An 8868-nucleotide genomic window follows, 5' to 3' on the forward strand; every position below is an offset into this window, starting at 1 on the left:
CATTGTTGGCAAAGCTCTTCCCTGCAGAGAATGAAATGAGTCCCCTGGTGAAATTTGAATGCCAGCACTGCCTCTGTCTTCCTTTATCTCGAGTCTTTGTTTCTTGGCCCTTCCCAGCCCCTGTTTTGGGCTCTGGGCAGTGGAAGATGCTCAGCCCCTGAGCTGTGGGGTGTCTGCTGCTCACAGGCAGCACCACTGGAAAAAGTCAGGTTCCCTCCACACGTGCCCTGCTGTCAGGTTGCAGTTGACCAAAGCCTGAATGCTGTGATTCTTCTAACTTGTGTTAAAGCTTTGTTGGCTGTTTAGGCTGAGCTTAGCAAACTGCTGGGCAGTCCAAAAGCAGGAGGTTTTTTGTAAAAGATCCTGGAAGCTTTGTATACCTCTGGTAGCTTTTTAGTTTTGTCCTTTGCATCCTGGATTAGCAAATGCTCTTAATACCATCTGCCACCATTTTAAGGAGCATTAGGAGTTTTAAAAGCTTTTCTGAGGTGACTGTAGTAGGAAGTCAGCATGTTTCTGATAATACCTGAGGAGTGTAGCTGCCTACAAAAGCCATCTGAAGCAGGAGTGCATTTAGCCATTGGATCTTTCTGCAGTACCATTGAAGCTGAATGGGAGATATGCCAATGGTTTGAGGGGTTGTGTGTACAGGTCCTTACTGATTTTAAAATAGTTACCTATGAAATATGATACTAGTTAAGTTCCCAGAATTTTTAATGTAGTTTAATGTTTCCAGTACTTTTGCTGTTTTCAAATTTGGGTACAATGTACATCATAACATTAAAAACAGAGCAATATCCTATTCCCCCTAGTTAGTTTCTCTACTGTTATGTGTAAATAATGAGAAGAGATGCCTTAAATACTATCTCATTGTAGACATCTCTAATGTGAATGTCTATGCCTGAACTGCCCCTCCTGGACTCTGTTTTATAGTCACTGGAGAGGAACAATGGGCAGGATTCATCTAATCGGTGAGAGATGTCTGCTTTAGGATGAGATGAATCCTGCCCAGGAAGGGCCTGTTCCTCCCCAATGACCATAAAGGGACCTGAGAGTGGCTCACTCAGGTGCAGGCATGTACATTTGGTTAGATGAATTCCACAGTCAGGCACTTGGAATGGAGAAAATAAGTTGGCTCTGTTTACATATTTAGCAACAAAGAAAAGCTATGCAAGCTTACTCTAATCATGAGAGTTGCACACATTGGCATCATAGGGATGATGTGATGTTCTAGTTCAAAATTTTTATTGGAACGTAGGGTACTTTTATAAGAAAGTCTCTATAAAGCACTTTTTTTAAAAAACAGATTTGGACTGAAAGCCACAGGTAAAATTGCATGGCAACAATTTTGATAAAAACTCCAGGATCCTGGGAGCACCTTTGAAAAGCAGACAATTTCTTTGAGAAAAAGCAAGCGTAAGTAAGCTGTAAGTTCCTATTTGTTATGTGAGTCACCTGTGGCTACGTATTTATTGAAAAAGAGACGTGTATCCACACAGAGATCACCCTTGATTAAATTCAGTTAAAAAATCTCTTGGCAATGCTTCCTCTAAGTGCATTCTTATTTTGAATCCTATCAAACCTAAAGTCTTAATGAGGTCATTTATTTTTCCTGCTCTGAGAAGAATACAGTGAGTGAAAGAGGGTGAGACATGAAGGCATTGCAAACTCTTTTTTCCTCTAGCAAAATAGTTCCAGATAAAGGAGATGAACATTTCTCCAGTGACACTGTTCTTCAGAAGCTGTGCAGATACATCCAAGATGTTTATCCCTCTTTAAAGCAGGTTTCCTTTATGCTTGATGAGGTAGGAGCAATTATTTTTAGTGCTGCCTCTGTTAATTACTATTACAGCTAAGCGTTTGTCTCATATTTTCTTCAAAGTCATCTGGTGGTTGCCAGTGTTTGTTTCCTGTTAGAGCAACACCCAAAGTCTGTTTTTTAAGTTTCTTTAACATAGATATGTGCAGATGGAGACTAAATAATCTGTAACAACTTCCCTGATGACCAAAAATTTTTGACCTCCTACAATTTTGCTTCAAGTCATGTTGGCCAGTAGTTTAATCCTCCCTGTGGCTGCCTTTGAACTCCTGCTAGTTTTTCTGTACATTTCACAAAATGTTATGGCAGAAATGAGAGTTGGTGCTTTTGCAGAAGTTACATTGGTATGAGAAAAATAAATAATATAACTTCTCAGGTACTGCTATGTGTTCCTCTGTTTCTATAGCCAAGGACTGCCTGAGTCCTTTGTGCCTAGCATCATACTGGCAATTTATTTATGCTTTGATTATATGTTATGAACTGTAAATCTCTTAATAAAACTTGTAATCAAGCTTCCCTTTCTATTCTGGCATATTTTCTCTGTTTCTCATTGCAGGACTTCATTAGAAAGCTTGTTCTTTCCTTATTCTTCCCACTTGTGCCGTGTTAGTGAAATTTTCTCTTTATCATTTTACCATTCCACTTATTTTTCAGTTATCTATGGTCACCCAGTCTTTCAAAGTTTTGGAGAGAGCTTTTTTTCAGGTTATTTGTGGATGTGTGAATGTATATATTTATATCGATATCTATGGAGAGGGATGTGTTTACTGTGTTTATACACCCTCACACACACAGACACACATATTCATGGATGTGTGTGCAGAAAATGTATGGATAGGACAGGGCTAAAAATCAGCCCCTGCAAAACCTCATTAGGAACAGACCTAGCTGAGAATGGGTTATTGTCCACAAATCTATTTGAAGGTTTCTCTTATCTGGTTCTGTTATTCACCACACTTTGGTATTTGCTACTGCCAATAGAGGGATCCAGATGTGTAAATTTACAGCTGTTGATGTCTCTTTGTTGACTCCACCATTATTATCTGTGCTGTACCATGAAGTGTGGTAGCTCCCAGAAAAGCTGTCTCCCTTGTGGGTGAAAGGAAATGCAATATCTACTGGCTTTGACACTTAATGGAGAAGAAGTGCTATGAAAAATATTCAGACACACATGATCAGCACAAGAAAAGTCCTCTTGGACATCACATTTTCTGTTCACACTAAGATCTGCACAGTAGCATTTAAGAAATACTGTTCTCCTGCTCAGCTGCTGTATTATTCTTAAAAATTTATGTTAATGTTAGTAGGTTTTCAGCTATTGTGAGAAAGTAAAAATATTTCTTCCTGTCTTAGAGACAACAAAAGGAAGCTTCACGCTCTTTTTTTTTTTTTTCAGGAGATAGAAGTAGATTTGGACTTGAATGTCTTCTGTTCCAGGACTTACATCATTCATGTTCTTATCTAAAGGATTTTAATAGGCTCATGCAGCAACCTTTTAATTTTCCATCACATCACTGCCCAACCCACAAGTAATGGCCTGCTCCCTTTTCTTCCAGCCGATGTTCTTTCCAAATTGTCCTCAGTGTGTTGGAGTCTAAAATGCCACTGGTTCCAACCTTTTAAATCCATATCCTGAAAGCAAAACCCCAGCCTAGTATTGTGACTTTCTAATGTGCAAGATAGAAATAAAATATTTCTTCTAGCTGTACTACAAATTTGAATTTAAAATGTTGAATGAGATTGATGTTTTATAAAAGGATGAGTGAAGCACCCTTTGATATTCTATTGTGAGTCTTGTAATATTTTGTGATTTACTTAAAATCTCAGATCCTCGAAAAAAATTGTGATACAAGTGTTTCAACACCAAAGAAATAGCAATAAACAACTTCTCTAGCCTCCTATAATCTTTTCAGAGAGTTTCTCATCTTTATGGAGACACAGAAACCAAAAGGTATAAAAATAATTTGAATAGGCAATATTTTGGGGTATAAATAAGTTGTGCTTTTTAAACTAAAAATATTCTTGCTGTATCTATTTTTTTATACATTGAATTATATGAAGTTAATTATTTTGTATTTCTTGTGTTGTTAATATGTGGTATCTCAGTCACCTAAAATATTGGCACATGTGTCATTTGAAGATGAGACATCATTTTTAAAATTACTTTCAGTGTCATATTGTTGCAACTCCTGGAAATTTGTAATTGCAGTATCAAGTTGTAACCTTTCACCTGCATCAATATTATTATTATTATTGTTATTGTTATTATTGTTATTGTTATTATTATTGTTGTTGTTATTATTATTTCAGTCTCTTCTAAGAGGAGATTGTTCATCTCAGGGCAAGGAATTCAGGTGGCATTGGAAAATCTCCTTACTCTTGCTCTTAAATGCATCAGGTTCACCAGAGGAACAAATCTGGTTTGTCTCCAGTTCTGAAACATGGCATGAGGGAAACTTTAGTGTTCTGAGAGTTCTAAAATGTTTCAAGGAGCACAGTGGGTTTAATATTATCTCGTAAAACTAGAGAGCGTGAACACCTATTAAAGTCAGGTGGTGAAGGAGACCAATGGGTTGTGATTGACATTGCAGTTAAAGGCAGGCATTAAAATGTGCAGGATAAAGCTACACCTTGACCTGAGACAGAGCATTTTGGAGAAGCAGGGCAGGTGTCATGGGAGTGTACACCCAGATTGGCACTCAGCAGTGGATGTACACCCCCTTGGTCCCCGAGCACAGGGGAGGAACCACAGACAGGCAAAGCTCTTTAGATGAAGAGATAAAATCGGCGTGGCAGACAAAGTTAATGAGAGTCAGAACCGTGTAGCAATTATTGTAAGATAATATTATGGAATACAAACAGAGTGCTTTCTCTCATGTTTGTAAAAGGTTTGTGTTTGCAGTTTCCCATCTGACAGCTGGACTGTAACACCGTGTGTGACGCTGACAGTGCCAAGCCTGCTGTCCCACAGCTCCCTCCATTTTCAGCAGTACCTTCATCTGGAATTTCCTAGACTCTGGATTCTTTCTTGTGTTTAGTTCTAGAAGATGAGCTCTGATAAGAGCTGCCTGTCTTTGCCAGTTCCAGGGCCCTCACACTGCACAGAGCTGTGCTGGGATGCATTTCTGTCTGTGCTGATGGACTGCCATGATATGTGTGTCCCACACTGGCTTGGGTGATCATCCCTTTGGTGGACAAGCTGTAATTTTTTTATTACTTTGATTTGCTACATACTGCACTCCCTAACTTGTAGGCTCTGTATTTCTAAATTGAGTGAGCAAATAATAGTCTGAAAAAATTAAAGCTCTCAGTCTGGTTGACACAAGCAAAGGAAGCACTGGGCATATCTTCAGAAGCACTCTTGGCATTTTTTATTAGGTGGTTTTATATAGATGATAAATCACAATTCCTTTCTAATATAATTACATAAAAACTGTTCACTTTAGCTCTGCAGTATTTCATCCATATACATATACATGTGTAACCTCAGAGGGATAGAATTCATTTAGCAATTTATAGGAAAAGAGAATCAGTTTCATACATTGCAGTAGATAATAATAATAATGCTTACAACATTCAGGCAATGATTCAGTAAAGCACTTTACTACTATGATTTTTATTCATTTACTGAACAGGAGTGTTACTGAATGCAGTTCTTAACAAAGGCAGAGGTATTGGAGATGGTGGAAAGACAGGCAGAAGAAAGAACTATTTAATCCCCAGCATCTGGAGGTTCCCACTGTGAAAGAAGTACAAGTAAAACAGTTTATATTTATACATAACACTATGATTTTTTTTGTTGGAATAGATCAGTACATCTCCAGTCACGTCACTGATGCTGGACTGACTTAGATAATGATCTGGACAACAGAATTAAATCTTTTTGACTAAATAGAGTTAGCTTGCAAGGTGACCAACTAAGCAAATGTTTAATAAATCCTGAAGGAGTATGTCTTAACATTCCCATATTATGTAAGTTTTGAACAAAATGCACTTTCTTTTTATCATAACAGATATTTCACTTTCATGGGTAAGATCTAGCCAGTCTGTACAATGGTTTCTTGTGAAGTACAAGCTGTCTTTGTAGCTTCAGTACCAGATTTCCCAAGTTATTTACTGGGGGAGGTAGGTGCATTATCAGGTTTTGCTTCCATATGATTTAATGCAGTGACAAGAGTCTCTAAAGAAAATTCAAATACCCGATAGTAGTTTCACAAGACCATTATCTTTTGATTGCCAAACTTTAAAGTATTTCCCAGACCAACTGATGAAGTAAATAATTGCTCATCCTCTATATTATTACTGCCACCCTGGATCTCTGTGGAGGACTAAAGGGAAACAGAATTTTCTTAGGGTGAATTTTATGAACAGAAAGATATTTGTCTAGTGCTTAGCTAAGAAAACCGAATCACTGAAGGAACTATTTACTCCTAATTTTTCTGATATTGTTCCAAAGCCTTTATTCCACTTTTTCTTCTTTCCGCCTGTTATGTCTCCTCAGGTTTCTTTAGAGAAAATAAAAAAAAAAATCTGAAAAAATATGCAGGCTTCTGAAAGACGTGCACCCTCCCAGTTATTGTAGGTCAGGATGATCTGGCAGTGTGGAGTGGCATGCTGGAATCAGCATTGCTTTGGTAAGTGTTTATTCTTTTTTATGCTTGTGGGGAAAAGACCAAGAAGTTACCTTCATCAGCTTTTACAGAACCTGGTATTTCAAATGAAAAATAGAGCCTTCCAGGAGTTAATTAATTGATCCAAAGCAGACTGGGTAGCTTGACTGTCATAAATTTAAACACTTGTATGAAGAAAAAGAATCAGTACTAAGTGTTTCTTTTTAATTCTGTAATCGTAGCCTCTTTCATAATGACTGTGGCAAAATGCTGGACTGTGTTTTTGTAAAATGTTATGCTCTGTGTACAGTTTTTAGCGAAGTTAGTAGGTTCACGTTAATTCTAGCAATCAAAAATCCTAATCATAACTTCTAGACTATTTCTGAAGCATCAAATGTAAAGCAATCTCATGGTTGCTAGAAGTTTTTGAAAGCCCCAGCAGAATCTCTAGCTCACTCATGTGACTGCAGCAGAGGAACAGTAGTAGCATTTCTTAGCTTTTTGTTGTCAGATCTGTTTTTCTGATATTTTGCTGTTTCTTATTATATCTGTTATTCTTTATAATGTACATAGATTCAAATGGATCCGAGAGAACATCATGGAGCTGTGTCAGGGGAGGGTTAGAGTGGGTATCAGAAAAGGTTCTTCCCCAGAGGGTGTCAGGCACTGCCCAGGCTCCCCAGGGAATGGTCACAGCCCCAAGGCTGCCAGAGCTCCAGGAGTGTTTGGACAGCGCTCTCAGGGATGCACAGGGTGGGATTGTTGGGGTGCCTGGACAGCACCAGGAGTTGATGGTCCTTGTGAGTCCCTTCCAGCTCAGGATATTCTGTGATTCCATGAAGATATATTCTGTGCTCTACACAGACATTGCATGTTTCCCTGGGCACAGCTTTGACACTTCTGAATTTGCAGCCACCTTACAATGCTTTCCTTTGGAACTGTTCACCCATGGTACAGAGAGGTTATTTGCTGAAACCCAGAGGCAACACTTAGCCTGTTTTCCCTGACAGAAATAAATACTCTTTTGCTCAATAAACTATTCCAAGAAATAACATAAGCTGCAGTTTGCAAATCTCCTACCCAGCGTAAAGAAGCTCTTCATAATTTTCAATATCAACTCTCTTTTAGGTTTGCATTAATGTGTGAACAGACTTCATATTTAGCTTTGTCTTAGGTACTCTGGAGAGTGCTGTTGAGAGATATCAGTGTCAAGAGAGATAACAGAGACACCAAAGCAGTACACAGGTGTCAAGAGAGATACCAAATGCACATAAAGAAGGTTCCATTGTGCAGCCCTGAATACTGTGCTTTACTTTGAAATATTTAGATATTAGGAGCTGAAACAGGCTAATTTTCTACTCTGGTGGCTCCAATAACAGCAACATTTGATGCAGCTGCTCAAGTCCATTCCAGCTGGTTTTTGGTAGAACCAGAACCTGGAACCAATCTAGGTCCCCGGCCAGCTAAGACAACCCAATGGGTTTCTTGACCTCCTTCAAGGTCACCTGAAATTTTGCATAGTAAAATGCTTGGTCAGATCTGCAATTACGCTGAGACTTTTTAAATCCAAACAGGATCCTGGTTTTGTTTCTTCTCAGAACCTTCTGTTTTTAACACACCAAATTTACGCGTGAAAAACACTTTTAATCTAAGTTCTATTGCTACAGACAGATTCTAAAGCAGGTTCACTAGGCCAAATTTCATCATTATTTTCCCTTGAGCAAAGCCATTGTCTTCAAGTTATGCCCTGAGTGACTTGAGTGCCACTTGCAATGTGCTCAGAGTGGGTTTTGTTTTATAGAGCTGAGAGGAGTAGCAGACAGCAAAAGCTCAGTGTCCTCAGCAGTCACAGACCTGCCTCTTCAGCCACTTACAGAAGCACATCTATGAAGGCAGATGAGGGGATGATTTCCTGCAGCCTTTCCAGTCTGTTTTCAGAACAAGTATTTTCGTGGGTGACTTTTGGGCCTGATGTTGCACGATGCTTTGAAATTAGTACACTATTTTTTTTTAGGGGGAACATAATTTTGTTTTAACTTAGATGGTTTACAAATATCTTAACAGAAGATATGAACTAAAGAAACCTGCCTTTCTTGTTCCAGCTTGTAATACTGTAAGCAAAACCCCAGGTCATTTTAAGTGTAAAATTTTAGTTCATTTTTCCATGTGGTAATGCTATCAAAACTACAGGAACACTTTTTTTTTTTTTTCTTACCAGCATTACAAATTCATTCATCTTTTAAGTGGAGGAGATCCTTTCAGATGAATTTGTGGAAAACTGGAAAGATTTTCAGAAGGTTTTGCAGTCCTGTGATCCTGAGTGTACTGGCACTATGAACAGAAGTCCTACAGCTGTGTTGTCCCTCTTTGCCAGATCAACAGTTTGGGAGACAAGCTGATGGTGTGTGAGTAGTAACAGGTTTAAGGTAAGTTCTTTTT

At 38.5% G+C, this 8868-nt stretch overlaps 1 long non-coding RNA gene across 1 annotated transcript; it reads left to right on the plus strand.

Annotated features, from left to right (window-relative positions):
* Window positions 1–6213: 6213 nt before the first annotated feature.
* LOC137475013 (uncharacterized) lies at window positions 6214–8381 on the plus strand. The gene is made up of 3 exons (XR_010999633.1): window positions 6214–6453; window positions 7558–7676; window positions 8233–8381. It is a non-coding gene; the product is annotated as an uncharacterized lncRNA (long non-coding RNA).
* The last annotated feature ends 487 nt before the right edge of the window (window positions 8382–8868 follow it).

Source organism: Anomalospiza imberbis, chromosome 5, assembly GCF_031753505.1.
Source record: "Anomalospiza imberbis isolate Cuckoo-Finch-1a 21T00152 chromosome 5, ASM3175350v1, whole genome shotgun sequence".
Classification (NCBI taxonomy): Eukaryota; Metazoa; Chordata; class Aves; order Passeriformes; family Viduidae; genus Anomalospiza; species Anomalospiza imberbis.